This window comes from Cyanistes caeruleus, chromosome 9, assembly GCF_971803275.1.
Source record: "Cyanistes caeruleus chromosome 9, bCyaCae1.hap1.1, whole genome shotgun sequence".
NCBI classification, from domain to species: Eukaryota; Metazoa; Chordata; class Aves; order Passeriformes; family Paridae; genus Cyanistes; species Cyanistes caeruleus.
In genome coordinates this window covers 4,673,870-4,701,093 of record NC_141709.1, presented here as the reverse complement: position 1 = coordinate 4,701,093, position 27,224 = coordinate 4,673,870, and the positions used below count along the sequence as shown (strand labels likewise).

The following is a 27,224-nucleotide window of genomic DNA, read 5'->3' as shown; positions in this document are numbered from 1 at the left end:
GCCACTGTGTTTTCCCTTTGCTCCTCCTGTTGGATTCCTAGACAAGCCATTTAGCCTCTCTGCTGACCCAACCACCATCCCACACCACCTCTAAGTGGATCATGTGCCACATAGGTCCCTGGTTGTGCCTTGCTGCCATGATCCAGCTACATTTAGCAGTGGAAAACAATCAACTGGTACACTCCAGGCCCAGATTAGGTGACCCAGAAAAATCTTTCATTCAGAACTCTCATTTAAGTCCTCCACAAAATGTCCACATGTTCTTCTTGCTGCTCTCATAGCTCAGTTCTCTCTAGTAGCTGCTGTCAATATAATGATCCTCTTCTGTGCCCACACGAGGTCGTTCCAGAAGGCTGAAGAAGCAGTCGGGTTCAGAGGAATTGCCTGCCTAGAATAAGTGGATTTGTATTGCTGAGATTCAGTTACTTAAAGATTCACAGGGTGCATGTTCCTTTAGTGAATGCAGAGATGGCATGGAGTTAAAACTGCTGAATGCGATGCTGAAGAAATGGTTTAAGGTAACTGCCATTGAAAACATGCTCTATGGTCAGCTGGCATCAACATAGCCAGGGGAGTCTGACAGAATTTGGTTTGAGCTCTTTAAGATGGTTAATAAGTAATTAACCCAGGAGGTGACTGTAACTGACAAAATTTTAATCAAGATGGAATTATTGGTTTCCCAGGCGTGCTCTGGAATTTATCAGTTTCCTGGCAGGATGAAGCCTCTCAGCCACGTTAATTAACAATCCCTGCATTCAGGAACCCCTCCAAAAGGATGCCCACAGGATCAGATTCACCAGTAACTTCTTTCCTCACTGCTGCCAGGAAAAGGCCACCTCCCCACATTTCCATTCAATTTGTCTTTTGCTGAAAAGATGCTGATTTCATGCTCTTTTACCCTACAGCAGCTAGCTTAGCCTGTTGCTAAGCGACCTGCAAGATACTGAAGAGGCCAGGGTCTGGGTGCTTTTTTTCAGCCCACTCCTATTCTTATTTACTTATTTATGCATCTTATTTACATAGCTAAACAGATTTCTTCCCTACTGCAGAAGCAGAGCCACAAGCCTCCAGGTTGCACCAGGGTGCCTTGACTTGCATAGCTGCTTGTCCAGCACCATCCTCTGCCCTGTTTTTCCTGTTCATCAACTGAGCAAACTTCTCAGGATATATGTTGAGCTGGAGTGGCATCCAGGAGTGTAATGTATGTTTTAAAGGCATAGCTGGCTGTGGACTGCTTACCTGGTGTTTGTCACAACAGTCCTTGATGGAAATAAAAAGGGTCAGAACAAAAATGGTTTTAAGCCATTTTTCTACTTACTTTATTTCTGGCTGCTTTAATTTCAGCACTGTCCACATTCCAGACCTCTTGTAGCCTAACCAGCTCTGCCGAGAGTGAGGAGATGGTTATCCTTTCCTGCCCAGCAGTGCTGGGAAGAGCCCTGCTGTACAGGCAGTTCTGCAGGACCAGCTGCATTTTTGTAGGGTGGGGTTGGGATCCCAACCAGGGCACAGCTTTGTCTGAGATTACATCCACGGCAGTAGCAGGCTGCTGATGGAGTGCTCGGTGCATGGACGAACTGGCAGAGCATTTACAGTGGCTACAGGTGGATAGCAGAGGAGAGCAGAGGTGTAAATGAGGATGTTGCTTGTGCCATTTTTTTCAGATGTGCTCCCAAAACCAGAGAAACTGGAAGTGGTTGGTGTGCTCTGTTACATCCTGCATTGCCCAGAGAACCTCCATGCCAAGCAGAAAATCAGCAGCACTGATATGAGTCACTGCTCACAGCCAGGAAAGCTGCACCATAGCCTGGCTGTGTTTGTCCTGTTTTTCTTTCTTTGGTGAAATCACTGCCACACTCCTCAGTAAAAACTTCAGAGACAATTCAGAGACTCTCAAAAGCTCCAGTTTTGCAGCTCCTGCACAATACCATAGAAATACTATATTGAGAAAGAAGGGAGTGAATCCTGTAGAGATTTATTTGGAATAAACAGGGACCAAACTGGTTTTCCCCCCATTTCCTTTTTTATTTCGGGAAGCAGAGCCAACATTCTTGAGCTGGGTCTCTGGACTATACTTCTTCAACAGATGTTGCCTTTTGGGCCTCTCCTTACAGTCTTTGGCTGCACTAACTGACAGCTTCTTTGTCTAGTTGCTGTAGTTTTCATTGCTAAAAATTATTTTTTCTGCTTTGATGATCCAGCTATTACCTGACTCTTTGGGGAGAACAGAGAGAAGGACATGAACACTTGAGTTTTATATACTGTCCTGCAAAACAGGGGTTGTGCACAAGGCCAGATGTAATTTTTTTTTTTTATATCAAAGTGAGATAAGGTGATGTTTTAAGTCCAGATTGAATTTTCTTATTTACTTTAAGCATTCATTTACCCATTTGGAAAGCTAAATTATATCTGAGTGGCTTGGCATGCTCATGATGCATTCTTGTTTTTTCAAAATAGACTCTTGTCATTTATGACACATCTTTCACTGGGGTGTCCACTTCTTTACAGCCAGAGGGGTGCTGATTATAAAACCTTTACTGACCAGCAGCCCCATGTAGTTTTTTAATATGGATGAGATTCTCAAGCCAAGCTGTGCTGTTTGTGTCAGGTGTGGGGTTTGGTGCCATTGTTCACCCAGAGCTCAGGTGCTCCGGCAGGTGGAGAAGTTACCTCATGTATTCTCTCACCTCTCAGAGGTGTGAACAAAGCACAGGAGACTTGATACCAACCTGAATGCTCAGGAATAACTTCTGCTGCCCTGAGAGGCTTTTTCAGGTACATTTGAAAAGATAAACCAACACATCTTAATTTCCTTGGTTGCAGATAGGAAGAACAGGATCTTTCCTATGGGGAGATGTCAGACAATTAGGGAACAGGAGATGATGTTTAACATCTTGAATTATACCCAGATGCAGACAAGTGGCTGGGATGGGGGAGGATCTCTGCATTTCTCATTTTGGCTCTTCTCAGAGAGCATACTGTCACTCTTGAACTTTGAGAGCTCTGGCAAAACATGGGGTGGTCTTCAGTGCTGAAAAAGGGCAAAACAAACCTGAGCAGACATGGGCATTGCAGAAGACATGGCTGCCCCGTGGCTGTCTTGATCACTGATCTGTGCTGCAGACTCTTGTTCTCTCTTTGGTGGTAGCAGGCCCAGCCAGCTCTCTATATATCCCCTGAAGTCCTGTAACTCTGAAAGATTCAAGAAGAGCACAGGAATGCAAACAATACTGATAAACAGAGCACCAGTTGTGCATTCCTAATGGAAAAATGGAAAAAATTTTAAAAGTGAGAAGAAAAATCACAGTATTGCCCAACAAAATATCCTGGATGTTGTGCCATGCACTGCTGATAAGGGATGGCCATGCCCCTAGAGACTGAGTTAGGGCATTCCATCTCCAGCTCAGAGTGGACTTTTTCTCTTGCTACTGTTATATTTAATTAGGAGAGATAAGAAAAATGACTCAGACCTGTCTTGGTCAAAGACCTTTTGGTCTTTCTCAATTTCATAATTGTAACTAGCATCAAGGAAATTACCCTTTTGGTTTTATTTTTCCCCGTGAGACACCTCCACCCTTGTGTCAGTACCAGGCAGTGTCAGGGATATGCTCACTGAGTGGGACTCACTGGTTTCACTCTCCTTAAAGCTGGGAGAGTCCAGTTAATGCCCTGATAAATCAGTTGCCAGTCCCTAGGCAACTCTTCCAGGAGTGTTACTAAGTCCATGTGTATTTCTCTGGGAAGTTCTGCAGTGAGAAATATCTACAGAAGAAAGATACTGTGTGGCATTCCAAGAAACAACCGTCATACATTTCTCATCTATGATTCTGTGTGTGGGAAAGGTGATCAAATCCTTCACTGCTTTCAAAGAGTAATTATTTTGAAAGATATCCCTGCTCATTGCAACACAGTTGGACAAGATGACCTTTAAATGTCCTTTCCAAACCATCCTGTGATTCCAGGATAAAGAGTAATTGGGAAACAGTTATTCTGTCACAAATGAGAGAAACAAATGAGAGAAGGACATCTATAACCTTTGAAACCATTATGTAGATACCTGGACTTACATGACACATGAAATTCACTGTAGACAGCAACACAGCTTTTCTTTTTCATGTTAGTTATTACTTTCTTGTGAGTTGGTTTATTTTGCTTCATTGACTTTGGAAACAGTGAAAGTAATGATGGTGATCATATAAAATATGTACTTTGGAAATACATTAAGGAATTTTATGGTGATAAAAGCCTATTTTAAAAACTTTTTTTTTTGCAAGTAATTCAAATTTTATTGCATTCTTTGTTTTTCTTTGATGGGTTTTTTTTCCTTCAGATCAAGCAAAAACCAGCTCTCACTCATTACCAGCACTTCCCTTGCACTTCTTGCCAAAGGATTTTGCACAAACACTTCCTTTACATGAAAGACATACTAAAAAATGAAGTACAGATGAGAAATGATGGCTCAATTTTGTCTCTGAATATAGGCCTCCAGCTGGACGTTGAGAGGAGTCAACAGGAGCACTGGGAGCGAGGGAGCTTCCAAGGGAGCAGAGCCCTTGCACTTGACCTCAGCTTAAGCAGCATTTTGTGCCCAGCCTGAGCACGTGGATATGAGGAGAAAATGTCCTCTTGCCCTGTGGACATCTGTGCTGAGCTGGAGCAATTCCTTATGTTGGTATTTTTTTAGAAAGTGTCTCATTTATTTTAGTTGACTAGGTATCATAGTAGTAAGTAATACAAGACTTGTAGTGAAGATTTTACATAAAAGGCAAGCTAGAATAAGCCAGATGGGGAGGGTAGAAGAATATATGGAAATAGCTCTGGTGTCTGGTTTCTGAAGAAATACCTGATTATCATGTAGAGCTTTTTGATAACTGGTGGCAGCATTTGCCTTCTCTGCCCCTCCACAGATGCCATTTGAGCTCTTAAAATAAGCTTATTAACAGTCAGATCAAGACAGGGTAATCTTTAAATCACATGTAAATACAGAAGCTTTTCTCATTGTATTATATTGAAGCATTAAATGTAGATGCAGATTTTCCCAGTGGGAGACTAGATCAGCACAGTTAAGTACTGGAATAGTTTGTCTCCCAAATCATCTTGTGAGAACAAAATTTCCCTTTCACTGTACTGGATGATGATGAATAGGGATTTAGGGGGAGAGGATTATGTGGAGTTTAGATTAGTGGATACTACAAGTAGTCACATACAGCTGATCAGCTTGCATGGTCCTGATCTTCCTTTCTCCCCTGGAGCTGACCTGTGCAAATTCCCAGGGAATTTTTTCAGGGGAGTACAGAGACTTAGGTGCTTTCTGCCTTTCCTAGAATATGGGTCTCAGGTCAAATGCCTTCTCTGTATCAGCTGGCTGTTTGTTACCTTTGGTATCAACATCTACCAACAAGTGCTGTTCACTGGACTTTTCCGGGCTGCATTCAGTCCTGTGACCTCTGAGTTAATGCCTTGATCTTTAACTCCAGTACATAGGGACATGCCACTCTCCTGGAAGGTGTCAGTAGTTTGTACTTCTAATGCAAAATGCATCAAATGATCTCATTTCAGAGTCATTGGGCATGCCTCAGTCTAGACCGTGTCTCACAGTCACACTGACTGCTCAACCTCAGGGAAGGTGCCTGGACTGGTCTGCCCGGTTTAGCCCAGTTTGGCTGGCACCATGTGCCATTTCCTGCTCACCCACATCACTTCAGATTACTCGTTATCTCATCTTTCAAGCAATCAGAAGGCAGATTTATTTTTTATTTTGGTAATATGCCATCACCACTGTGCTGTTTGCACACAGAAATGTCTCACCTTTCCCATGGGGCTCCTGTCAGGGTGTCAGTGGGACACCAGCACAGCCTGTCGTTCCGATTGGGAACGGCGATAAAGAACGACACTGGACTCTCAAGGGAGTCACAACAGGAGAATTCCTTAGTTTATTCCTTCAGGCCTGTCTTATAGACAGATACGTGTAAAGTACAGAAAAGAAACTCTTATTGGCTAACAAAGTGCTACATCACCATCATTGGTCAGGGGCACACTGCCCCCCTGACCCTCTCCTGCAAGAGGAAACAAGAGGACAGATAAGCAGCACCTGGCAGTTGTTTTCTGTCTCTGAGGATTGTTTTGAAATCCTCCTTTGAATTCCCAGGCTAGCTTCTCAGGCAGGACTGAGAGGCCATGGGCCTGCAGTCTCTGAAGCTCTCTGCAGCCTGTTCCAAAGCTAGCATCCATAACAGCCAAGAGTGTCCTGGTGACTTTGTGCATGGCCAGCTCCTGTGGGATTGATGAGCAGAGGATGTACTGTGGTCCTGCCTTTTTCTTCCTGATACTCAACTACAAGAATTTCTCATGGCATCTGGCTCTCCAGCCTTTCCTTCTTTCCCCTTTTTTTTCTTGTCTCAGACTGAAGGTCAGGTGCAAAGTGATAGTCAGTAAAGATACTAAAATCTGACCTGAAACAGGGCACTTCAGGTCATCTAGGTAAACATGTCACTGCATTCTCCCCGTGCAGCATGGCTGGTTCAGCACTGGAGCAAACTTGACAGGTAACAACAATAATAGTATTCCTTAGAGTTTTGCATTTTCCTTTAAATTTACCTTTATTAGCCTTCCTTAGGGACATAGGTAAGGAGTGTCAGGAAAATTAATCCTCCTTCTCAGGACCATTAACCCTTCTTTGAGAAAGGAATGAAAAATATGGAGAGACAGATCTACGTTGAGAAAGAAAGTCAAATGTGGGTTTGGAGTGAGAAGGCTGGAATCCTGGGCCATGTGTGAGTCTCTTCATGTGACAGATGTTGCTATTTAATGTGCTGACTAATGTTAATCAGTATCTTTGGTTTGCTGATCATTTGCTGTAAGTGAAAAGACAGCAGACTGTTTGGGTGAAATCCCTGAATCAACCTGTACTGAAACCAGGCCAGAAATCCATGTAAATCATTGTAAGTGCAAAGCATCCCTATACAACTCTTACACTAATTTTCTTGGATAAGCTTGACCCATTTTTTTTTTCTTTTCAATAACAAGTGAAGTGATAAATACAGCAAGTTTAAAATACATTTCACAGGTAGTGTTGAGTTTATTATGGAATCCAGCTCTAAACAGCATTTGTGCAGTCTAAATGCCATACAAGCATTATTCAGTTCTTGGATTAGTAACTCCAGGGAATATCAGAGATCCCTGTCATGGCAAACTGGTTGTTTATGTTTGTCTATTCAGCAGCTGGGGGACCTGTTGGTAGTGATCTTGGAGAGCACAGGTTTAGGAGACACTGGCCATGGCTGTGGGGCAGGTGTAGGGAGGTCCCTGGTACCTGGCTCTGCTCCGGAACTGTCACCACTTCTCTGAGTGGTGGAGTTGAGTTGTTTGTGGATCTCTGCGATCATGGAACTGGAAGGAGATACAAAAGGGTCCCCAAAGAGAAGGGTGACACAGGAGCCAGGTGGAGGAAGCCTGCTGTTTCTCAGAAAATTATGCTTCAAGGCAGATCAGGAATTTCTGCCCATTCTTTCTGTATGGTTTCTGTAGTGTTCTCACTGCTCCAAATGAGCCTGGCCCATTCAGAGGGTATTAGGCTGGGAGAGTGTTTGCCCTCACTTGGTACTGCCCCTTGCTTTTCCAAACAGGAAAAGAAAATACCCTATTTGCCAAAACACAAAGACAGGGAAAGAGGAAATATGCTCAGCTCACTTGGTTATATTAGGTAAATACAAACTATGCCCCAAATATCCTGTAAAATCTGTTTTTCAACAGCCAAAAGTTGGAATTTTCAAAAACTCACACTAAGATTCAGTATTCCTTTACTTGGTATCAATACTGGCTCAGGGATGTCTGGTTCTTTCCTTGTTCCTCTGTCACCTATCACACCACAGTTCCTTGTGGGGCTAAGCAATAAAATGCACTGAGAGCTCAGTTAGAGTCATGTGCTGCCTTTGCCACTGGAATAACATGAACAAGCAAAAAGTCAATGCAACTCTAACCCAAATTCTTAGCAGGCAAGAAGTAAGTTCATGAAGCAAAGTATTTCTGGCAGACCATTCACATCTGAATGAAGCCTGGCTGGAGAGAGGAAATAACTTCTTCTGCCCTTAGAAAAGTGATAGTGGCAGGACAGGAGAGATGTATCAAAACATAAAGTAAAAGTGTGAATTTAATAAATTAAAAATCAAAATATGATCATTAATTAATTTTAAAAGCTTCAAAATAATCTGGAATGGACTGAGCTGAATAATGAGCATGTACCTGTAAACTGGTGTCCCAACTAAGCTGCTGTTTCATCTTGTTCATGTTTGTGTGGTTTTAGAAATCAAAACAGGCAGATTTATTTTGGGCATGCCTTATTTAGCTGTAGTTTACATTATATAAAAACTGAAATGAAGAGCGAACTTGACCCAAACCCTTAAAATTTCAAGTGCTAGTAACCACCTCGGTGAGGAACTGAGCAAAGACACAGAACAGAATTAGTTGAGAATGTGCTTGCAGATAGCCAGGGAGAGAGCTCCGGTAGGCTGGGCAGGGATTGGCTGGACTGATCTTCGCCCTCTCGGGTTTTAGGGTGTGGCTGATAAAGAGTTTTACTTTCTTTCTTCAAAGATTATCTATAGGATCACTGTGGAAGAAAATCCTTATGCAGCAGCTGTTGCTTGGAAGCACGAGTAGCTTTTTGTGTGGCATGCAGCAGATTTGGGGAGGCTGGGAGAGGGAAATTTGGGTTTTTGGCACCAGAAAATGAAGATTCTCAAGTCCTCAGCTCTTCCCTGTGTTGGGCTCCGCAGTTCCACTGAGGGGGGAGTGCATCACCGGTGTGTCGGGTATGCCTCAGCAATTCCAGCCACGCTGACCTCTGCCACCACTGGGAGAGCACATTCCCTCTCTCCAGTGGGATGGCCTTGCTGGCTTTAATCTGCAGAAATTAGTTTTACAATTGTGCCTGTTTTCAAACCAGGAGCAAGCTAATTGGGAGGATTTACCCTTGTAACTGTATGTGCTAAAGCACACCAAGCCCAGATTTTTCCACACATTTGGAGAATTATTTTAGGAGAAACACAGGTGCATACACCCACTTCTTTTGGAGGGGAAAAAAAATAGGTCATGTTAATCTGACATTTTAAATAATAAAAATAAATCTTGGAGAAGCAATTGCCAGCCAGTTAGAGCCTGGAAAATACATTTCTGGAATGATGCAGGTCATTCCTGCGAGCCACGGTGACTTTGCATTCCAGTCACATGTGGAATCTAGAAACATGTCTAAAACTGGAACAGAGTTCCAGTTTCTGCTGCTCTCTGATGGTTGGCAAGCCCTTTGTGGGTGTGGAGAGAATAGAAGCGTGTGTGTGATCCACAGCGTTTGACTTTGTAACCAGGTGGCTTTCTCTTGCTAGATGTGTCTGAAAAAGCCCTTCCTGTGGGTTCAGAATTACAAGAAGAGCTGATACTATCGTTATTCATTCCCACTGGGGGGAAAAAGACATGTAAACTTATCTTGAAGACTGCCAAATGCCATTCTAAGTGCTCTGAAAGGGGTTTTATGTTTCCTTCTCTGAAGACGGCTGTGATCTTCCCGGATTCATTAATGCATGAGAGGCAAATCACAGAAAAGGCCTTTGTGTTCCTGGAGCTGGTGGCAGGAAGGGAGCGCTTACCAAGGAGCTGCACATACCTCACTTCCCTGTCTGTCAGAAGATCCTATCCCTGTCAGATAGCAGCAAGACATTCCTGGGGGTGGAGTGAGAATGAATTTATCTTGGGAGTGAGCAGGATTTTGCTTTGCTAGGAGAGCTGGTTTGCTCAATTCAGGAATTTTCCGTTCACCTCTATTAACCATCGGCTTATAAATCCCAACAACTCAAATTAGAGCTACTTAGCTTAACAAGTTAACAGTTTTCTACAGCTCACCTGTCCTTCTGCTGGCTCTCCTCTGTCTCCAGATTGCTTGGTTGCACTGCTTCTCCAAAAATTCCTGCTTTAGAGGTATGCTTTCACAGCTGTGTCGTGGAGGGGGCTGCGTTTCTGGTCCTTGAGGAAGGTAGATGCGGTGTTAGACAAAGATGCGCTCTTTGCTGTAAGGAAATATGAATATTCTACATGGGTTTTATTGTCTTTTGGTAGATTATTCATCACTTCAGCACCTAAAAACCCCAGCAGAGGATGGCTGTGTATGGAGGGGCTGGGAGAAGTGTGTAGTGTGGCCTGAGGAGATGGGCAAGCATCTCTGCTTGCCCTTTCCCTTCCAGCTATGCTGGTGTGAGCAGGCTGCATTTGTGCCTGGGTGGATGTGTTTGCTTTGATCAGTTTAATTCAAAATATTTCGTCTACCTGGCTTGATAGTTATAATTTTGTGTGCTGATTCAGGGTATAGCACAGGCTGCTAACAGGGATGTAAAATGCAGGATCATAGGGATTTGCAGGCAGCTCAGCTTCATTTGCCTGAAACAACTGAAAAACGTTCTATTTAAAGAGATGCATAAGACAACGTCACAAATCAGTTGTTAGTTCTTGCAATTGCAAGTTAGAACATGCCAAGATTATAAACCCGTTGTTATGAATAGGTATGAGAATTACTGAAGTAATTATACAATAATATGCAGATGTAATTCTGTTAAGTAATTGTAACCTCTCTAAGAGCAAAAGAAAAACGTAGTTCTGGTCCATAATTCCTTATAAATGGAAATTTCAGCCTGTTGGCTAGATCAGGGGAGGGGTTCGAGTAGCTGCAGCTATGGAGTATGTTTGATAATTTGCATTCTCCACCTCCTGCCCTTATCGCAGAATTAAATTGGTCTTTCATTAACATGGGAATGTTTGTTGTTACACCACCTGCTCCCTCCCCTGCGCCTACCTGACTGTTCCAAGGTAATGCCAAGCCCTGTTGGGAGCCCCTGGCGCGGATGCCAGCGGGTGGGAGGGGATGTGGGAAGGGACCGTACCTCTGGCAGCAGTTGCCTTTGTCAGCACACCGGGGAGGGGCCACCAGCAGCCCCACGCTTCGAACTTGCTCTTCATACGAGAAGATACCAAAGCCCCAAACCCCCCCCCAAGGCATTGGAGGTGAGGAGGAAGCAGCATTTAAAGGCTTCAGAAAACCTGAGCCGGGTTTGGCATAGCAGGTAGGCGTTTTGTACAGGTGGCGTGGAGAGCCACCTTCTCCTTAGCCGGGCTGGAATCTGAAGTCTTTCTACTACGGGAATTAATTGGAAAAAATTGCCTTTGAAGAAAAACAAGGAAAGAATACACTATAGGTGCGTTTCAAGGGAAAAAATATCTTTCTTCATCCTGCAAGGGTTAAGCATGATCAGAATCTGCTTTAGTCTCAAGAGTTTAACCTCAAGTGCTGCATTTTTGTTTGCCGTAAGCCTATTAGAACTCTCTGTTTCCTAGCAATAACATGTAATTTCTCCCCACTATTTAAGTGGAGGAGATGTTAGGATTTTAATCCTGCCCGCTACAGCTGTTGCTCAAGTTTCCTATTCAAATGCAAATAGCACCTGGTGCTATTAAGATAGCTGCAGTCTTTGATAACGATACTCCAGGAGAAGAGGAAAAAGAAAAGCAAGGTGGGTCTGACTATTCATTCTGGAAAGCAAGGGTGTAACCATATGCCACACCAACCTGCCCTGGACATTTCTACCAGATTGGTTGCATCCAGCACGGACTCTTTTTGGAGACAAATGGATGGCTGGAATGATTTCTGTTTCTTGAGCAGGTACGACTTTTCACCAGGAGGAAAAGGCTTCCAGAAAAGATAAAAATGTAGTGGATGGAGTTTTACACCTTGCCTTATTGTCCTGAAAAGAGTTTCTTCTGGGATATTTTGTTTGTTCAAATCCTGTATTGTTTTCTAGATTTTCATTTGTAGTTCTCAGAGTACTGATTCTTAATTATTTTTTTTTCCATATTTTTTCCTTGTGCTGTTTTGCTGTTTTTGCTCTGTGTCAGAGAGACAAAAGAAGTTATGATAAATTAATTGGGAAGTCAGGAGCAATTTGAAGGCTGCTCCACTATTTAGGATTCACAGACGAGAGATAACATACTTCTTAACTTCTTTACTTCCTAACTAAAGCAAGACCAGTGCCAGATCTAAAGTTAAAAAGCTTCTTTGGAAAGTTTTAATTGCATAAATTGTTTTTATTTCACTTGTGGAGATACAAGTTAATTCAAGAAAGAGCTTTAGAGCCTTGTTGCATTTTTCAGGGCTGGTTTACTCTCTATTACATGTGAAAACTGAAGGACACTTTTTTGGAGGGTTGTGACTTGATGCTGTCATCTTCCTGCTAAAATCAAAGTATCTACAGGGTACAGAAAGCAGTTGAAATCTGCGGAAAAGCAGGAGTGAGTGTTTTAAAAGATTTTAAAGGAGAGATTTAGAAACTGGCAGAAAATTTCAAGGAGTGCTTGAAAGAAATCAGCATTATACCGATCTCTGTGAACTTACAAGTAAGCCAGAAGCAGCAATTCGTTGGACGACTCTGCTGACAGGAATATCAGCTTTCATGGGAGAAAACTGGATATAAAGAACAAACAACTTCTACCAAACGAGAGAAGTTACAGCAGTGATTTCAGTGCTGCCGTCAAGACCTGACAGATCTTTTCTTGTTTAACACTAACCTGTTTATGTCTTCTGCTGTTTCATCTTTGGCCTAATACTGGAATTAAAACAGGTTCCTGCCTTTCTCCAAACTTCAGCAAATGCCTTTTGCAAGCCAGGTGTTGGGAGTGTGAGCAGGTGTGCCCTACGTGCTTCCCATGATACCAAAGGTGCCCTTGAGAGGAAAACCCGAACGGAGCCGATTTGCTGGGTCATGTTTTCTCTCTCGTGACACTCCTTCCCCACGAGCTCTTCAGCTGGGTGTGAACAACTGACAGGGAGCTGAGCCAAGGCTCAGCCGTGGACTGTGGACCTGCTCAGCCGCTAACAGCAGCCTGACGGCAAAATGATGGAAGAGGTCTCCATAGTGGTGGCTTACGATGCCCATGTGTTTGGCCAGCTGCGCGATGAGGATTTTCTGGCCAATCTGGTGGCAGTCAGCAAACCCAAAGCTGTGGTAGGTGTTCCTCCTTTGCCAGTAGTGCTCAAGGTTTTGCTCTGTCCTAGAGCTAAGTCCTTCTGTTGAAAACTTTACTTCTTAGTGCACTTTTTTTTCTTTAATTTCTCTTTTTATTACTTGGTTTCTATTTTATTACTTTTTCAGAAATTGCTGTCATGCATCAAAAAAATGAAAATAATCTATTTCAGAAGAGATTATTAAAATCTCTCTCTGGGCAGCTAAGTTTAGAAGAAGGTGATTTTCTCAGTAGGATCATAGTTAAAAAATATTTTTTACATAATTGGAATAATAATTAAGCCAATCCAGACTGTTAGAATGCAAGTCAGGAGGTTGGAGTAGATGGTGGTTGTGGGGTGCAGGTACCCTCATCACTAAATCTGAGAGAATCAGTCCCTTCCTTGGCAATGATGATGTTCCACTTTTATATGTTTCGAAATCAGCAGAAATATCTGTAAAAATCTTGTTGTTGAATGAAATATGCTATTTATTCATATAATATAGCATGTCTCTTTCTCTAAGTGATATGTAGAGTGTGGTCATCTCCCTCTGTCATGGAGTTCTTAGTGCTTGGAGGGAGCTGCAGGCTCTGAAATTTGGTGCAAGAGTTCATCTTTGGCCTCAGATCCTGAGCCCATGTGGGAGCCAGGATGCCTAGAAGGAGTGTTTTGAAATAAAAATGTATGTACAGGTATTAAGCTTAATGTGCAGGCAGATACAGTTAACATTTCAGGCTAAATACAAATTAACTAATTATTCAACAGCCTAAAGAAGTGCTCGTTTGTGCAGATTTGGGGCTGGTTGTGTGTTTGTCCCCAGTCAATTCCTCTGCTGGGACAAAGGAAGCTGTTCTTAGAAAAGGAAAATCTGCTTTACTGTATTTTGTGTAAAGTGTCTCTATGCTTGTTTCCTGCTCAGGTTTTTCTGCCTCTCCATGCTCAGGAGATCTCAGATGCTGAACTTATTTCCTGCATCTCATGTAGGATCATTGAATCTCTGGATGTAAACCAAAATTCTGCCCAATCCCTTTTATTATGATGTTTTTTCCTGTCTTTCGCCTTCTTTAGGCCAGAATTTTCAAGGTTCATTATAATGGTTAGACAATAAATCTAAAAATTCAGTATAGACAAAACCAGCTCTAATATAACCTGGTTTGGGGCTGGGCTCCAAGCAGGCTTTGGTTATCAGGCAGATCAGGAGTCACGTTTTTTCCCTTGATGGATATTTTTAAACACATGGTATCCCTTAATTCACTGTCCAGCCACAGCCTTTCCTCGTGCTCTGCCTTAGCTGATAGCTGTGGCAGCATGTGTTACTTTGCCTGGAAGGCCAGAGTAGGATTTCTTTCAGACAGAACCTGGTGTTGCAATAGGATTAACCAGAGCCTGGTCCTGGCAGCTCTGGGAGAGTGTCTTAGGATGAGTTTCTTTCAGCAAGGGATGATGAGCAGAGGGTTTTCCTTGGAGCTTCCTGCCCTGAACTGCTGGGTTGTTCTAGAGCTAGCACTTGCAGTTGCTGAATTAAAATCCCTGTGGTAAGAAGACCTTTGGCAGTGGCTTACCTTGTGATTTGAACCTTTGGGAACTGCAGCCATGCTGGGCTCAGCAATGGCCTCTGCAGGTCTGGGCAGCTGCAGAGCACAAGTAACAGAAACTGTGTTGTGGATCTCTAGATTCCTTTGGATCAGCTGTGAGTGACCTAGAGAGAGAGGAACAGGTGTGAAAGCATCACATCACATCTCCAGATGTTTTCTGCCACCCTGAAAATAAGATGAAAAACATTTCTCTATGAAGTAACTACTTATCTCCTAGTAAACAGAGAACAACTGTGGGAGGAAAAAGTATAATTTTACTTTTATTTAGCAGATATGACTAACTGACTTTACTGTAAGGGTTTGTCGTGATCAATTTTTTTTTTTTTCTTTTCCTGATATCAGAGTATTAACATGTTTGTGTATTAACATGGGACTTTGAGCCTGGTCCCATGGAAGCTATCGCTGCCCATGGCAGAGAGTTGGAACAAGATGGTCTTTGAAGTTTTTCCAACCCAAACCATTCTAGGATTCCATGTTTCAGTGCATTATGTACTAGTAAAGAAATCAAGAAGTATGTTTTTTGTTGGGTTTACATAGGAAACACCTAACTGCTTTGTAACTGGTTTTTGGAGGATATGAACTAAGCAAATAATGGTGCAAACAACCTGCAGGTGTTTAAAATGAAGCTCTCCTCAGGATTGTTATAGGATTAGACAATGCATGGGAGTCCCTTCATAGTGTGTGGGAGTCTTCATAGTCTGCACTATGAAGGGACAGGACCTGATGGCTCAGAAAGATTCTTTTGTTTCTCTGCTGCTCCATTTAACTGCGGGACAAGCTGACGGTTTAGCTAAGTTGGGGCAAATCGTGTTGACTCTGTCACAGTCATTTCACCAGCTTGCACAAAGGTGTGTACTGTACACAAAGGGACGTTCTACAGGAAGGACTTGTGGACGTTTTGTTTATTCTAAGAGTTCATTTTAATAGCACAGGTATGTTGCAATCTGGGATTCATCTGTTGGGTTTGCAAAATACAGTTTGTTATTTTGAAAAGCTTTTCTATTAATCCGTTCAGGTTGCAGAGAATAGTTAAAAAGAAAATGTTCTATAAAACTTTCATTCTGTGGTTGGGATGGTCTCGCTGGAAGGTTTCTGGCATTACAGGTAACTCACTGTAGCCCCTTTGGGTTGTGCAATGGGCCAGGTTGCGCAGAAGTCTCCCTTGCACAGAGAGCCACGTCATGACATGAGGTGACAAAGGGTTAATGCTGAAACCAAACCAGGCCAGGTGAGATCTGTGCGGGTTCCTTGTATTTTAGGCCAGCCCTCTGTGACCTTCTGACACAGCCAGTGCCATATAGGCATGAACTTGAGCACAGTCAGAATTATCTGCTGTTGTCCACATCATCTTTATCCATCTGGAAAGCATAGCAGCATTTTTATAATGTTGTTCTGATGCTCTTAAACAATTAAAAATGATGTGGACAATCCAAGGTTTTGTTAAATATGTTTCAAAGCTACACTGTATAATAGCAATCCCCCAACATATAATAAAATTAGTCATATTGCAACGTGATCATGAAATGGGGTTATTTTGCTGTGTGGTCTTGCTTTCAGAATTTCAAGTTGTTCTGAAACTACTGTGCAGAGACATGGAGAGCAGCATATATAAGTGGGCTGCTGTGTAGTTTGTGCAAGAATTGGGCAGCTTTGCTGTGGGGAATTTCAATTCCTGGTTTATCTGCAGAAAACTTGGACTCAAGGGTTTATAAAAATGCTATTCTAAGTGGTATAATCCTCTTAATCCAGAGCTGAAGGACGTTCTTGTGGAAAGCTTAATTGTATTTCCATTTTCCTGCCTGCATTGCTGTGTTTAGCTCTCTATTTGGGGGAATTATCAGCCATTTCATAGAAAGAATTTGTGGTTATATACTGGCAGACTCTGGCATAAGGATTTCTAAGCTCTCAGCTTCTCATCAAAGCTGAACTCAGGAGGTTTGGAGTGGGTGGGTGAACTGCAAAGCAGGTGAAAAACTGGGGAGGCCTGGGAGAAGTGCAGTGCATTCATGGGTTGAAGTCTAACTGGCAGGGATCTGAACATATTTGGGGGTTGATAGTGGGGCTGTGTTTAACACATTCAGGCCAAGACACCAGAAGAGGACGTACCCTGTTTAATAAGGGGCAGAAACTGGAGGGCAAGTACTGGGCTTGAGAGGAGCTTGCCGAGGTTCGGCAAGTGCAAAGGTAAATGCAGAATCCTGAGTAGGATAAATTCCATCATCTCTGCAGGATGGGCGCTAAATCTCTGGACAGCATGAGTGTAAGCTGGGAGTGGTGGTGAATAACCTGTGTGCCCAAGGCTGGCTGTGCACGGACAGGTGTCAATGAAATGTATCTCTCTCCCTGAATCCAGTCCTGAGCCCCCATGGATATTCACAGGCTAAAGCAAGTGGAGTGGAAGACTGATGGGAAGGCAGGGTCTGACTGCACAGTGAAGGATGGGAGAATTGGGGCATCTTAGCCTGAGAAGGAGAAAGCTCATGAGGGATCTAAGTGCAGTCTCTGGCCACCTAAAAGGTCTTAGAAGCAGAGGAAGACAATGATGGGACATTGCATTATAACAAATGTTCATAATTTGCAGCAGAGTCAGTTCTGGCTCAGCACAAGGGAAAGCAGTTCTGTTCAGGGAGACTCTGGCATCTCCATCCTTGGAGGCCTTCAGGAGCAGCATGCAGCATGCTCTTGCTTCAACCTGCCCCTGCCTGAGCAGGAGTTTGGTCCATGCACCCCCTGGAGCCCTTCCAATCCCAGTTTTTCCTTCAATCTCTAATTCTGCCTGTGTGGAGTTAGGATTTTTTATTTTATTTTTTTTTCTTTCTCTCAGGGAATTTTCTCCCTTTTGTTGCCTAAGAGATGATAATGACAATACTTAAGAGAGACAAAAGATGTGGCTGGGAGGAGGAGGAAGAAAGGTGCAGTTTGCTACTGTCTCTGAGCTCAGGGGCTTTGGCAAGTGCAGAAGGTACCATGAGATTTTGGCTGGGGGGTGAGGGGCTGGGCTCTGCTCTGAGCTCTCACTCTCAGGACCAGAGTGGAACAGGTGTGGTTTTGGTGCCGAACTCTTGCTGCCCAGAGGATTGGCTGCCACTGCTGAGTGGTTTTGTTCTTCACTGCGTCTCCTCACCATGTGTGAGCCTCTGCTCGCAAGAGCCGCTGTTCACCTGGGAGCTTTTCAACACCCGACATCACTGGGAAGGGGACCCCGACCCCTGACCCCCTCTGGAGGCAGTGTTTCCCAGCAGTTTGTGGAAGCCTGGCTGCTGCTGCCCAGCCCTGCTGTTTTCTGCAGTGATTTGGGGTTTTTGCTATGCTTTTACCTGACACTCCTTGCCCGCCTGGACACCCTACAGCTTCTGCCAGGGCTCTGGAGATTTTGCGACGCTTTATTTGCCACCCCAGGTGTGCCCGCCTCTGCCATCCCAGCCACTGCTCCATGATCCCTGCTAGAGCCCATTTCACCCTGCAGCGGGGCCCCAGGACCGGCTGTCCGCCGTGAGTTTGCAAAGGAAGCGCCATTTCCATCTCTTGGTGCCGGCTGTGCCGCCATCACTGCGTGAGGGAGATGCGGGCGGGCACAGCGCCCCCTGGCGGCGCGGGGAGCCATGGCAGCCATGCCCGGCCGGGAGCCGGCAGCGCCCCTGGCGGCCGATAGCGGAATTGCAGCGAGGGCAGCGCCCCTGGCGGCCGGGAGCGGCGGGGCTGGGCTCCTGCTCTGCTCCTTGCTGCTGCTGCTCTTCTCCTTGGTGCTGCTGCTCTGCTCCTTGCTGCTGCTGCTCTTCTCGTTTATCTGTCTTGTTACACTCACTGTAGAGAACTGGTATTCCTTTTCCCATATCTTTGCCTGAAAGCCCCCATAATTTCAAAGTTATAATCATTATGAGGGAAGTGGGTCATATTTTCCATTCCAAGGGAGGTTCCTGCCTTGGTGGGTTTCCGTTTTTCAAATATAAACAGACAGATCTGTGGATAAAGAATAAAATTTGACTTACAGTTTATAACAAGATGTTGATGTGGAACCAGTTTTTTAGCCAGATCCTTATCAGCTCTGCAGAGCATTTGAGTGGGCTCTTGGTTTCAGCTTGTCAGCCAAAGTCATCCAGGTGTCTTGATTTGTGGTCCTTAAATGTTATTTCCATACAGGGATTTTGGTCTAAGGGAATCTCTACTGCTTTAAGTATTTACTATAAAAAACAAGAGTGGACCAGATATCTCTTCTGCTTGTTCTGTCAGTAATTCTGCCCTGCAAAAAAACTTACAGACTGGTTAGAGCTGAGCTGTTTTCTGGACCATTGTGACTCATCTGAATCATAATTATTTTTGAGCTGTAATTTTTAATGCATTTGAGCAACACTTAGAAATCCTCTTTTTTCCTATATCCTCTAGAATACCATCCAGCCTAATGGAATTCCAAGAAGAATTTGAACTTTTCTTTCTTCATTTAGTTTAAGTTACTGTTTAATTCGTTCCCAAATAATAACGTATTCTTTTTCTTCTTGCTGCTTTTTTCTTGTCATTGGATAAAGAAACAATTATTTAAGCAATGTCTCAGATACACATTTTATAAATAGCAATAGAATTTTGACACATTCAAAAGAAAGACAACTTCTGACGCTGCCTCATTTTCTTAAAAAAATTCAGGGGAATCAATACAAGTGTTTCAGGGCACTCTGTCATAAGCCCATTTGAGAGAAGAAATTTGAAATAAGTGTCTAGACATTATTGGTTATATATGGCAAGTATGTTCATTGACTTTGAAAGGAGTTCTGAAATGAGATGAAAAGGCAGTTTATCTCTTTATAGAAGTCCAGTTTCATAATTACTAGAAGATGCAGGTAAATATTAGTTACAAATATTCTGTCTTCAATGTCTACAACTACTTTCATTCTTTCTGAACCCAGTTCCCAGAAGAATTTGGCATACTTTGTGCTGAGACTGGAAAATAAATTTCAGTGAGTTTTATCCTGTTGGGTTTGTGCTTTCATGCGCAGTGTAATACATTTATTTTCTTTTATTGCTTCCTTCTACCTGTGTCAGTATGAGCTCACCAAAAACCAGCCATCTGTGTTGACTGGAGTGCTGGCTATGCTGGTTGCTGATGTAAAGCTGTGGGCTTCTAGAAAAATCCCGATGGTTTGATTTAGAGCAGCGTGTTAGCTCTGCCAGTGTGATGCTCTGTGTATGTAGTGTAGTGCTTTCACTTCAAGGCAGAGTTGCCAAAGTAATCCCAAGTTACGATATCAAGACATAAGTAAGATATTGTGTATTGTTTGTCCATTACCTTGGAGACCACAGTGCACAGGCAAGAATGAACATGCAGATTGTCCATGCTCAGGCTAAACTTCCAGAGCAGGTCAGGCAACACTGGACCACGATAACAAGATTCCAGTTACCTCAGAAGCAAAGGTCTCGTTCTTTCCATGGCTGGAGGAATAAGGAATGGATAGCATTAGGACAGAGAGCTCAGGGGAATAAAAGGCTTGCTGCTTCTCTGCTGCTGCTGGTACCAGAGGGTGAAAGTCATGGGAGCCAGACCTTGCTGGTAATTTGCTGGCTTTGTTTCCCAAAGGAAGTGCCTGCTCGCTCTCCCTGTGGGAGCTCTTTCCCTTGCAGGGCTCCCTTCAGTGGCAGCAGCTTGGCTTTCCTGCTGAAGCTGGCAGCATGGACACACTGCATCTTTTTCTTCCAGCCCCTCCTACCTGACAAACTCCTTGCTTCTGTCAGTGCTGTTGGGATGTTCTGTGCTGGGTGATAAAGTGGCCGGAGTCCATTGGTAGTTTTTGAGCCTGACAGGGTCTCAGCTAAACGTGATGGATGAGCACAGGTCTGTGTGCAGGTGAAGTGGCAAGTGGTAGTGGTGGCTGGTAATGCTGGTGTGGTGATAGAACCATAGCTGGGGCAGAGAAAGCAGCAGGAAGTTTAAAAAAACAACCTTTTATGTACAGCACCGTTTGATGTACAGGTTTGGGAACTGGTGCGGCTCCTTTATATCTCTGGGTGCTGATGGGCCATGCAGCTGTGTGGTCCCATCCCCAGGGATACTCTCAGGCAGCTGCTTAAACCACATCAATGGCCAAACAGTGATTTTTAAACAGCCCTGCCCTTCCTCCACCTCCCTGCCAGCTTTATGCCAAGGCGTCCTGTAGGTACAGAGGCTGAAAGATGCAACATAAGGCAAAACCTGAAGTCTCATTCGAGGTGTAGAGGGAACCTTCTTGGCAGATCAGTGAGATAATGGAGCAGGGCATGGATTCATTGTTGCATTAACAGCCTGTGCCATGCTTTGGTGAGCCTTGGTGATACTTTGGACACTATTACACTTGTATTTTCAAAATGCTGATGGGTGGCTTTTTTTAGGGTATTAGTAATTTTGTTTACGGAGGTGGATAAGCAGAAAAAAGGCAAGACTTCTAGAGAATGAAGCTGTGTTATGTGCTGAAATATAGATAAAAGTATTTGATATAACAAAGCAGATTGTAGAGTTCAAGTGTAATTATATAACCACAGAATCACAGGTTTTAAGGGGCATTAAAGACTATCTAGGTCCACTTCCTTGCCATGGGCAAGGAATGGGCTTCCACTATCCCAGGTTGCTCCAAGCCCCATCCAACCTGGCCTTGGACACTTCAGGGATGGGGTAACCACAGCTTCTCTGGGCACCCTGTGCCAGGGCCTCACCACCCTCACAATGAAGAATGTCTTCCTCATATCTAATCTACCCCTGTGCTCTGGCAGTGTGAAGCCATTCCACCCCTTCTACAAAGTCCCTCTCCAGCTCTCCTGGACCCCCTTTAGGGGCTCTGACATCTCCCCAGACCCTTCCCTTCTCCAGACTGAACAACCCCAGCTCTCTCAGCTGGTGTTCATAGGAGAGGTGCTCCAGCCCAGAGAGCATCTCCATGGACTCCTGGACCCACTCTCACAGGTCCACAATGGTTCAGTTTTAATATAGAAAAGGTATCTATTTTCTGCTAGTGGAGTAATCCACTAAAAAGTAATTACTCTTAGTAACTTCTATGTTTGAAATATTGATGAAAGTAATGATAGGTTTGAGCATCAAGGACCTCCACACTCATCAGAGAAACTTGATGCTGATTTTAAAGTTGCAAATGAGAATTCTTTTGATTCAGAGTTGATCTAAAATAATAACACATTCTATGTGTGTTCACAGAATACTGCAAGGTTCTTTGATTACCTGGACATATGATTCAGAGTTGTCATCTAGCACCCATCCTCCATCTCAAGAAGTAGATTATTTTTCATCCTGTGCTGGATACAGAGTATGACAGGAGACAGGATGTGGCTCAGTCATTCAGCAGAATCAGAACCTTGTCTTGCAGACACCAGATTTCACTAATGTCATGGCAGGTTTCAGAAAATGTACTGAGCCAGGGGTTTATTAGCTGAAAGCTGTGCACTCTGTGGACTAAATATGTTGAACGAGACGAGTTTTACAGTAAAGCCTTGGTAAAACCACTAGTTAGAACATTGGCACTGATAAGTTGTTGGCCTCGTGTTGGCATTTGTGCTGTAGTTAGTTCCAGAATAAATAAGGTTGGAAGTGAACCCTAACACCATGTAGCTGGGAGAGGCTGTTTCCCCTCTATGTGATGCAAGAAAATTACTTGAATGTCTGATGTCACAGGGAGGATGGCAAAGGCTGTGTTAGTCTTCCTGCTTGCTGTTCTCTCTTGCTGTGATGTGCTAAGAAATGTGACTAAAGCTCTGGAATTGTTGTGGGCAGGGGTTAGAACTCAGTCAAAATGAATTGTATGCTTCTGGTGGGGAGAGCTAAGAGTTGAATTTCATACAGTCACTGAGGAGACATAAAACCTTCAGCATTACATGCTGTATATCAAAAGGGGTGTGTATGTAAGGCACAGAATCACTTGGAGCTGTTACATTTATGAGGTACAAACTGATGAATAAATCCTATGCTGGAAAACCAGCTGCTGCTCATATGAAGTGTGTTACCCAGAGCAGAGCCTTGGCTTAGATGGCTGGGCAGCATCACTCTCCCAGTTACCCAGTCCTCTGTGGCTCTGGCATATACAAGTAGTTCCATTTAATCTGGATAGTCCTCAGTAGCAGAGGTCTCATTGTTCAGGCACTCTTTAAGTTAGGGCAGATAATAAAAATGACCTGTAAGCAGATATTTTCCACCTAGAATGTTTCTGATATTGGTGGTGGTGTTGACCAGAGCCATTGAAATGCAAACTGTGTGCTAGCTGACAGTGGCTCTGGCTGTTCTTTCCAGTGTGTGTCTCCCTGCTGCAGCCCTTATCTGTACAGAAGGAAGCACTTGTGTCTGGGGGAGAGAGTGAGTCTGTGAGACATTAGCTGCAAGTGCAGAAAATAATCAGCCATTTCCAAGCACTCCTTTTCAGCCATTCAGGGTGTCTCTTCTTTACTAAAACAAAACAAATTGAAGTGGATAATAAATATTCCATATGTCAAAGTGAAAATTAATTTTTGATTGCAGAAAGACATTTTGGGATTCTGAAAAGAATCTGCCACAGGCAGAATATCCATTCCTTGGCCCTTTTTCATAGATGCAGGTTCTCCTGCAGCCTCTCAAACACGAGCACTGTGGTCAGTGTAAAAATACCCATTGGTTTTTAGAATTACCAGTTCAGGGAATCCAAATTCCATTCTCTTTTCCTGTGTTGCTGCAGGACTGGTGTACAGTGGGGCTTATTGAACATCTCTGTCTCAGCTTACTCTTAGTTAAATGTTTTGCTAACTGAGCCTAACTAAGCAGATCTTTAAACAGCAGGGCTGCAAAAGAATAATGGGCTATACCTGGTTCAGTGGATTTTCGTGAATGGAAATACATTGTAGAGATAAAAATCTGACAAAAGGATCTGGTGTTGGAAATGATCCAGTGTCACTGACTCTGCTGCTGCTGGTTTGAATCACACTAGATTGTGCAGGTGCTCTGTAAATTTTGCAACCTGCCTTTCTCTTGTTTCTATAAATTCCTTTGAATGTGCCATTGCAATTGAGACATTTTGATAATGGACTAATGTGGCAGAATTAAACAAAATTCATGCCAGTGCTGATTTCCTTTGCCTTCAACTGGCTTCCAGGTTGGCTTTCTGTTGTCCTGAAGACTCTCTTCAGGAATTCTTAAATGTACAGAGCTGGTGAGGAGGTGACTTGCAGCAAGAGGAAACATCTCCCCGTGCATGGAAGGGATACTCAGGTGTGCTGGGGTGTGGAGCTGTTTTGCTGAAGTAAAAAGAGCATTTCTCTCACTTCTGCTGCCAAACATGAGGTGGAGAGATGCTGTTCTGCAGCAGAAGCTGAGGCGTGCATTCAGCAGGACATCCTCCAACACTATGTACGTTTCCAAGGAATTTCAGGGAACAACTCCTTCCTTCCAGCTTAGATGGTAAAATACCCAGACAGCTGGGTCTTTTATTGTGCCCCAAAACCAGGGATCAGATGGTGCTGAATGAGATTTACAGTGTGGGGTTGAACACAGGATGTGTGAGAACGGGATACTGTAGCCTAGTGAAAACACTGGAGGAGGGCTCTTCCAAGGCTTTCAAACTGGTGCTGAAACAGCCTGTTGCCAGTGAGCCCTTCCCTGCACTGTGTCAAAAGGAGAGATGGGAATTCTTCAAGCTGTGCTCCAGCCTAGAATTTCTTTCTAGGCAGCTGATGTCATTCCTACATTAAGTTTTAGAAATGGATGCTGCAGGTTTTCTGTTCAGAATACCCATCCTAAATAGAGTTTTGTGAGAAATTACAATTTTCCCTTTCAGATTTCATGCTTGTGGCTAAGATCTCATTGGAGATGCAGTTGTTCAGATGATACTGTGTATTAGCTAAGTACAATACCCCATATAAAGTCTAATCCAGGAGACAAGTCTGTTGTGTCAGCGTAGTACTGTGGGGTTTTTTTCTTTCTTTTTTTTACTACCTCCTCTCAGAAGAAAAACAAATAACTTTATGTACTTCTGAGCCTTATTCCTACACAGATATGGCACAATACTCTTCTGGCCAACCATGTTTTTAGGAAAGGATGATACAGTTGTCCATAGCAATGACTGCACAGACAAGTAGAACAAAGTCAGTTTTTTCATCTAATTTTGTTACACTGAAACCTTCATTTGGCTTACTAAAGTACTTAAATAGAGCTGTATTCCTTAAAATAGAGCTACTTCCTTCCTGGAACTTGATGTAGTTGTATTTCAAATATAAAGTATTAACTGGAACAAAATGTTACAACTTTGAGTGTGAACTAAGATGATGCATGTGATTGGAATTTTTTTATTGCTAATCTGCTGAGCTTCTGTTTAAAGCTCACAATCTTCAGCTGACGCTGACAGAACCAAGCCTCGTTGTGACATTTCTTCTGATACTGTTTTAAATCATAAGGTGAAGAAAGTTAAGTACATACAAGCATAACGCCCATCTCCTCAAGGGAGGCACTTGTAGTGAGGTTTTGTGGGAGCCTCTTGCACCTGGTACTTGTGTCTGTGAGCAGGGGCTGAGCTGGTCCCAGCATTCCTGGCTCCCAGGCATCACCTCTGCTTGGGAATGGTCCTGCTTTGCAGCAGTGGGAAGAGTCTGGGCTTGTGCTGGGGATCACAGAACAAGAGGTGTGTGGTGGATGGATAAAAGGGAGGTTGGGCTGCAGCAGTGTCTGTGCTCACTGTCCATGCTCTCTCAAAACAGGCTGGGGAGGCTGCAATACCCCCACCTCAGCTTGAAATTACCAAGCAAATCCATCACCAGTGAAGCAGAAAATTGTCACTTGCTTCAAAGAATGAGAAAGGAAAGCACTGCACACTTTCTTCATTGGCTTTTTGCTTTCTTTTTGTTTTTTTGGTTTTTTTCCTTCTTCTACACTGAGGGTAGAACTAGAGAGGACAAAGTGAGGAGATTAGAGAATAGTGGGTGGTGGGGCAATGTATTTTTGGAGTGTTAATGCAGTGCTAGATAGGGAAAGGAAGTGGGGAGCTGGGAAAGAGATCCCCTGCTCAGTTTGGCACTGTCCTGGTGCTGGAAATCAGAAATCAAGTAATAGGATTTCACTATCTGGATCAGCCCCTGGCTGTCTGCAATATGTTCAGGAAATCACTTCACATCTCTGCTTCCATTTCCTTGGCTGTCAAATGAACACAGCAATAACTGCCTCCTCTGAGTGCTCTGGCTGCATTAGAGCAATAAAACATTAGGGAGAAAGGAGTCATAGGTGTGATTTATGAATCCAGCAAGGTCAGGCTGAACTGCCTGTAAATAGCTGAAGAAATCACAGAATGAGGGAAGGGTCTCCTGAAGCTGAGCAGATGCTGATGCTCAGTACACTGTCCATGCCCAGGGCTGCCCAAGGAGGTGACACAAATCTCTCCAGCCCTGTCTGAACTGCGGCAGCTAAAACCAAAGTGGTTTTGTTTTCCACCTTCCACATATCACTCCACTGCAGTGAGTCCTTCAAGCATTTGGTGTCATTGGTTTATTTCAGAATGAGGTTTTGCTTGTTCAATTCTTCTGTGTGGATGTTTTATTAAGATGCTCTGCATGGGTGTTTCCCTACATACAACTACTTACAACATGATTTTATACTTTAAGTCAATAAAATAAAACAACTCAGTGAGATAAGATACTGAGATAAATAATTATGAGGAATGTTTATACACCATAAAAGTCTCCTAAATTTGATAACCATCAGTTCAAGCTAATATACCCCATGGTGCTAAAGAAAGAAAAAAGGAATCAATATTGCAGAAGCTTTTACAGACAATTTATGAGCACTTTGTTCAGGATCAGTCCACAAAGACTGAAGCATAGCTAATTGGGAAATATGGAAATGGGCTTTTAAATTATTTTTTTTTCCATTTATTAGTGTATACTCAGAAGAAGAAAGCACTGTAATAAATTACCAAACTCCTTTGAGAGATGTGGCTGAATACACAGTAACAGTGTAGTCCCTCCCAAAGTTTTTGGGCATACTTGCTCCAGTTTCTCTTTTACAAGATAAGTGGATTAGTATGGACTGGTTTCTGGTAGGAGTTCCCCCCCAGCCCCTTAAGATAGACTTTTACAGTACTTAGGTACTTCCCAGTTAAGACAAAATTTGTAGCATAAATAGATACTAGCATGCATCAGTCACTATCACCTTTCAAAGAGCTGGAAGCTGTTTTCTATGTCACACCTGATGCTTGCACAATCTGATGCTTGTTTCAGGTGTTATTTACTGTTAGTATTCCTAAGAAAACGTTGCTGTGCTGTTTCCTTGCTGGAGAGTGTGCCAGGCACATGGGCCATCCCTCAGCCCGGGCCACGGCTGTGGATGGCTCCTGTGGTGCTGAATGAGGGAGCTTGATGCCTCACAGGGCCCCAGAGGGCCCATCCTGCTCACAGCTGTGAATTGGAATACAAGCAAGTAAGGAGACCATATAGATAAGAAGGCTTGATGATGGAATGAATTAGCAGGTATTAAGAAATGGTTGATAGTTGTGAGTGGAGGAAGCACCCAACACCCAGTGCCAGGCTAAGGTGAACAGCACTGCTAACATAAGCATAGGGGGATAACTGCAATTTTCACCTTCACTTTCCACTCTTACCTCCCTATTTACACA

At 43.5% G+C, this 27,224-nt stretch overlaps 1 protein-coding gene and 1 long non-coding RNA gene across 9 annotated transcripts in view; one reads left to right on the top strand and one right to left on the bottom strand.

Moving 5' to 3' along the window:
- Window positions 1–27,224, top strand: part of RABGAP1L (RAB GTPase activating protein 1 like) — a 237,276-nt gene that overhangs the window by 193,425 nt on the left and 16,627 nt on the right. The gene's annotated exons all lie outside the window — the stretch shown is intronic.
- Window positions 635–14,738, bottom strand: LOC147651452 (uncharacterized). The gene is made up of 5 exons (XR_015273970.1): window positions 14,602–14,738; window positions 9,895–10,058; window positions 3,053–3,192; window positions 2,730–2,844; window positions 635–1,917 (listed from the first exon to the last, which is right to left on the bottom strand). It is a non-coding gene; the product is annotated as an uncharacterized LOC147651452 (long non-coding RNA).